This window comes from Triturus cristatus, chromosome 11, assembly GCF_964204655.1.
Source record: "Triturus cristatus chromosome 11, aTriCri1.1, whole genome shotgun sequence".
NCBI lineage: Eukaryota > Metazoa > Chordata > Amphibia > Caudata > Salamandridae > Triturus > Triturus cristatus.
In genome coordinates, this window is record NC_140594.1 from 446025128 (window position 1) to 446031669 (window position 6542).

A 6542-nucleotide genomic window follows, 5' to 3' on the forward strand; every position below is an offset into this window, starting at 1 on the left:
TAAATGGCTACACTGTTGTTCACTGAGTTACTAAAATGTAATAATTGTGACCACCACTACACACTAGAAGTTATATATTATATTAGTTTGATTGTACTATCTTTTGACTGATGTTCTTCTGGCTTTTTTGCTTTTAGGTGCACAAAAGACTGAGGAGGAGGTGTGTCATCATCGCCCGTTGTGCTGCTGGACAGACGTCCTGCTGCTGTACACGACGTGACGTGTGAGTGACCTGACCACACATCTCTGCAACTTGTGCAACTGAGTGCCGTTGACATCTGAATAAGTTGGGCCCAAAGAAAGCAGGTAGCAGGTCCTCCAGTACCAAAAAAGTTGGTATTGAGAAGAAGGAAACGAAGAAGGAAGTGACACTTAAGTCTGGTGTGCCGCCCAAAAGGTTTTTTGGGGAACCGAAAATGACGCCTGCTTCAGCGGTGTCCCGGGGGCAAGCTGGGGCCAGCACCTCCGCATCAGTGGCTCCAACCCACCAACCCAGGCCCAAGCATATAAGTGTGGAAGAGGTAGCCAGCCTAATCGTGGAAAGCAGTGATGCATGAGCCTGAGCTAAACTTATCACTATCTCAAAGTAGTACCCAATCAACGCAGGAGGAAACACAGAAGATAGGTGCTCAACAACAACAGCCGCAACCACCACCCGCAGTAGTAGTTGTTGTTCCTCCCGAAGTAGGGGCAGTTCAGGAAATTGAGCCTCATGCAGAGGAAGAAGAGATAGCCACTCATTCAGAAGTTCCATTGTCTTCCAAATCCCCACCAAGGAAAAAGAGGGTTAGTCCAAGTTCTTAGCCTAGCCCCCCTGCTGATGATCTAGATGCCACTTGGAAGCCACAAACTGAGTCTGAGAGGGAGACACATCCCAAGACCAGGCTAGGAAAAAGGAAGGTTCCAGAAAGCCTTACACTTATGGAGGTTGATGTAGAACAGCAGGATGAAGATGATGATGATGAGCCAGTCATCACAAACATCACTCCCGGCCCGAGGAGATGGAGACCAACATTATTTCCCTATCCAAAATCGCTGTGAGGGATGTAGCACGCATACCTCCATCACAGGCGACCTACAGCTTCGATATTTGAATTAACAAATGCCCGTCAGCGACCTACATCCAGCACAACCACCACCTCAGTAGAAGTATGTAGTGGTACAGCACAGAGTCAAATTCAGCGCACACCCTCCAGTTCATCCGGCATTGGAAGTGGCACCTCCAGCAGGAGGGAAACGTTAAGCTCCCCAGTTTGGGACTTCTTTACGGTTAGTGAAAAGGAGGAGAACATTGCTATATGCTCCATTTGTAATACCTCTGTTAGTCGGGGTAAGCTTGGTACAAACTATGGTACCGGAGGCCAAATAACCCATCTGAAAAAACACCACTTGATCAACTGGGAGGACCACCTTCGCGGCATAAAAACTGCAACCATTGGTGTTGGTGGGGATAAACGAGTAGAAGAAGAAGATCCGATCACAGTGGGAGGGGAAGGACAGGGAAACATTCTGTCTGGTAGTGGTACACAAAGTAGCCCTGTCCCCAGCAGTGCAGTGTTATCGTTGACCACATCTTCAGCAACATCTCAGTGGCACAAGAGTAAGAGACAGTCTGAGACAGCAACGAGTACCGCAATGAAAAAAAGTGCGACGTTGAGCCTAAGAGGAAGGAAAACCATGCAGCCCACCATTATCAGCATGTTTAGGCCGGTGGAGGGGCAGTACGAACACAAACACCCAATAGCATGTTTGTACAATGCGAAGCTGGCTAAAATGTTAGCCGTGGACCTTCTCCCTTTTTCTTTTGTTGAAGGGGTGGGTTTTTGTGGAATTTGTGACAGCCATCTGCCCAAAATGGCAGGTTCCGAGCCGCTACTTTTTTGCCAGAATTGCTGTTCCAGCACTACATCACGACGTTCTGGAATTGCTTGGAAACGCCTTGAATCAGAGTGTCGTTCATAGTATCCACCTGACAACCGACATGTGGACCAGTTGCCAAGCCACTGATTACAGATGCATAACTGCACAGTGGATCTCTTTCGTGGGGGTTAGAGAAGAGGTATCTGCTGGTGTTGACGCTGCTGAGATTTTTGATGCCACTCGCAAACATTTAACTGTAGCCATGTTTGCCATGGAGAAATCTCATACTGCTGCAAACATATTGGATGAGTTTAACAGCACGGTGTTTGAGTGGCTGCACCCAAGGGGGCTTAACATTGGTTTTGTTGCCATGGACAATGGCAGTAATGTAGTTAGGGCCATGAAAGATGGTGGCTATTTCAGGGTCCCGTGTTTGGCACACTGCATTAACATTGTTGTTCAAGACTTTCTGAAAAATGAATACAAAGTGGGCAACTTACTGGTCACCTGCAGAAGAACAGAAGAATATGCACACATATCAGCCATTCTTTTAAAGCCCGGAAGCAGCTGAGGGTCATTCAACGTGAGCATAAAATGCCAGTCAAAGCACTCATCCAGGAGGTGCCAACACGTTGGAATTCAACGTATTACATGCTTGATCGTCTGTTTGAGCAGTACATACCACTCAATGCTTATGTCATACGAAGATTAGGGGCTCCTACTGTGAGAGGCATGACCGTTGAGATGAGTCAATGGGACCTCGTTAAATGCCTGACAGAGATGCTACTTCCTTTTGAGGTCTTCACATGTGAAGTCAGCAGCGAGGACTGTACTATGGGCCAAGCTATCCCATTCTTGCACATGCTAGAGCAACAGCTGAAGGAGGTGGCTGAAACGTACGTAGGTGTGGATGACAAACAAGACGCACATTATTTGGCGGAATCCTTAGCCGTTCGCTTATCTGAAAATACAAGGATTCAAAATAACATTGTGTCACATCCACATTACATTACTGCCGCAATTTTGGATCCACCGTACAAAGCATTTCTGAACAGTTAGGCAGTAATTCCTTTTTCAGAAATGGATGTTGCCAAGTACAAAACTTTGATAGCTGAGCAAGCCATTGACTTTGAAAATGAACAGCTGGTAATTAGACGCCCCCCGCCACAGCCCAGAACAAGTACTCCAGGGCAGATTCCAGAGTCAGGTTCAGAGCCTGAGGGCAGCATGTTTGCCTCCCAGCAGTCACCGACACCAACACTACCAATAACATCAACAGCAAGAACAGGATCATCCACACTACAATTGGCAACTGATTGGTTTCTACGGCAGGGGTATGGTAAGTCCAGAGCTGATGCAAAGGCAAAAGAGGCCGAGCACATCGGAACACCCCTGAGCATTGAGCGGATGGTCCAGGTGTATCTGGATGACCCAACCGAGGTCTTCATGGATGGAAATCCATTGGTGTATTGGTATGGGAAAAGAAGCCAATGGACAGTGCTCAGCAGGCTGTCGATAAAGTATCTGGCTTCCCCTGTCACAAGTGTCTCTTCTGAGCTTGTTTTCAGTGCTGCTGGTGCCATTGTAGCGGTGAAAAGGACCAGTCTCTCTCCCAAAAGCGTGGAGAGGTTAACCATGATCAAAATGAATCAGCACTTTATACTACCGGACTACAAAATACGTGAATCACAGCAGGAAGAGGGGAGCGACTTTGATGACATAAGTAGTGGGTTACATGACCTACTTCTGTCCGAACCATCAGAGTTTGAGGACGAGCTCCTCTTCCCTGACAACTAGGCTTTCAAATTGTTACTTTCTACCTTCCTTTATTTGTGTGTGTATCTGTCTTTTTCTGCTTCAAATCAAATCACAACAAATAAATCCATCACCACCGTCTTCTCTTTTTATTTCCCTATTGGAGTTGCACCTCTGTGCATTTTACTGCCCACCCCTCAGAGTCCTGCTCCATCTTCCTGCCTCGCCCTAAATACATTTCCCTCAAGCCAAACATTGGATGGAGAATAGTACAGGAAAAATTGTTGCCTCTAACAGTCCCTCCAGAAGAAGTGGAACGTGGCTATAGGTATCCTCCTTTTGTTTCCGAGCCGAAACTCGCCCCTGTCAGAAATAGGCTACCGCCTCGGCAGGCATAAAAGCTCATCAATGTCAGAACAGAAGGTACTTGGCAGAGAAAGACAAGAGACTCTTTGAAAAAACTTGCTGACATGTCACATTTCTGAAAACTCAATTCAATTGAACAATGACCGCTATCCAGGCCGCGGCCCATCTCACAGCACTGACCATGATGATGTGAACCAACTTCAACTGCAACAAAGAAGTGCCACAGATGAGTAAGAAAACCGAAACAGCGACTAACACTCAAAATGAATGTGGAGTAATAATGAGGCCACTGGCTAGGTACACACACCTGTCAGAAAGAACTAGGCATCTGACAGCAAAGGAGAAGAGCAAGACAGGTAATGTAATAATGTTGGCAATGCATGCATTGTATGCAGACTCAGAGTGATTGCTGAATTTTGTGTTGATGTTGATGACATTGTGCATGAATTCGTACTGTACTAGTATTTAATCCACTAACCAAAAGTGACTCAAGTGACAGTCAATGTTTCCCTTCTTGTTGTTTAATAACCAAATTGTACTCCTACTACTACTGCAGGCCAATATCCGTTGCAATTTTTAATATGAAATATGGACTTATTCGGAGTAGTAGTCGGTATACCACAGACTGAATGGAGTTGGCCAACATGTACAACAACACCATGATGATGAGTCATGACCATACTATCTTCGCACTTTCGCAGTCAGTCAGTTGGATCGGAGATGATTGATGGAATAACTCTGGGCATTTCAAATCAAGTGGCATAAAACAGTAAATAAGTCAACAACCACAGCAGACCTACATGTCCGTGTAGTGGTGGAGTCGAGTAGTGCAGTGGTATGACAGACAGCGGTGCATTGCCATCGATTTTATTTATTCACTTAATTTTAGAAAATGCTAGGTTTCTGTATATGTGCTTTGTATGGCTCTGTCAAACTTTCAGCTAAATGGAGGTTTGGTCACAGCCCGGTGCCGTGGCGTGGTATGCTCTGTCCTGTTGTTGGTGTAGCTTCAAAAATGCTGTAAACAGAGTAGACAGACATGCTGTATCTATCCATGCCGCCTCAGTCTAAAAGTGTTCTCTTCTCTGTCTGACTCTTGTTGCACTCCACCGTAATTGATGCATTTTTTTTAGTCATTGATTTCTGAGTATCCCATTTGTTTTTCCATTTACACTTACAGGCCAGCTTCTACCCTGTGCTATACTTGGAAAAACAACGCACACTTACCTTCCCAATGAATCTACATATGCCAGGCAGGCAGTGGCGACACCCAAAATTGATGGACGGAGCATCCATGGAAGGGACTCAGGACCAAGCGGAATGCCGAGATGCAACTCCCCATTTGACCAGGATAACACAGTAACAGTATCAACTTTCTTAATCTTTTAAACAATTTGATTCATTTTTTGTCTTCAATCATTAATACCGTGTGTTGTTATTAATTATGTTTGCTCTCTGTTTATAATTCATCCCTGCAGCTATTTTTAAATTTTCTTTGCTATCTTTAAAAGTAAGCCCGGTACAACAGAACACAAACTGTATGTAATCTGTGTCTCTCTCTCTATGAGGGCAGACAGGCAAGGCAAAGTGCCTAATATTAATATATACTGATGCCCTGCACTGTCTAGTAGTAGTTAGTAAGTTATACTTATCATTAACCATCAAGCTATCATCATCATCATGCATGCATTTCCTTTTTCACCCTTAACACATTTATGGATATGGTAGTCTACAAAGATTGTGTTTTCTTTTGTTGTTTGTCCATGCGTACTGTTTTTTCTTTGCCAAACCTTTCCCCAAACCCCCCTTCTCAACCATTCATCAAACCCTAACCCTCTTCCCACGGGCTGTGTGATTTATTGAGGTGTGACTACATTAATGTACACCAATAATTGATCACACGCTTGCTGGGGCGGACGTGGCAAAAGCAACACCAATTCAATTTCAAGGCAGGTGGAGGATCTTTTTCTGCTTGTCCACCCATGATGATACGTATATTTGCGAATTGCGAGCTAACTATTTTAACAAAGGAACGTAATCATCATTAATTGCCGGCATCGATTGTCATCCTTCCTATTACACACAGAGCTAAAGGTTACGCTTGTGTCTAATGTAGGCCTGGGCCGCAAATTCCGTTCCGTTCGCGGAATTTGCGGAATTTGGGTAATTTCGCGTTCCGCGGAGAACGCGAAATTGCCCAAAAATCTGCGTTCCGCGACTTCGCGAAATTTTTTGCTTGTTCGCGTTCTCAATATGCGTGTTCGCGAGATATTTCACCCCGAGCACGCAAACAGCGATCGCGAACAAGAAAAAAGTATCGCGAACAAGCAATTCCGCGTGTTCGCGGAATTTCTGCGTGTTCGCGGAGATTTTTTACCGTTTCGCGGAGATTTGCGTAACGCGGTTACGCAAATTCCGCCCACCCCTAGTCTAATGTAGGCCTAGTTGAGTGACTTGAAAACAACTACAGTTTGTAACTTGTTGTACTAGGCTATCCCCTACACCATTTTGTTTTATTTTCTTCGCACTACTACTCCTCCCAGAGTCACTCTCAGGCAACT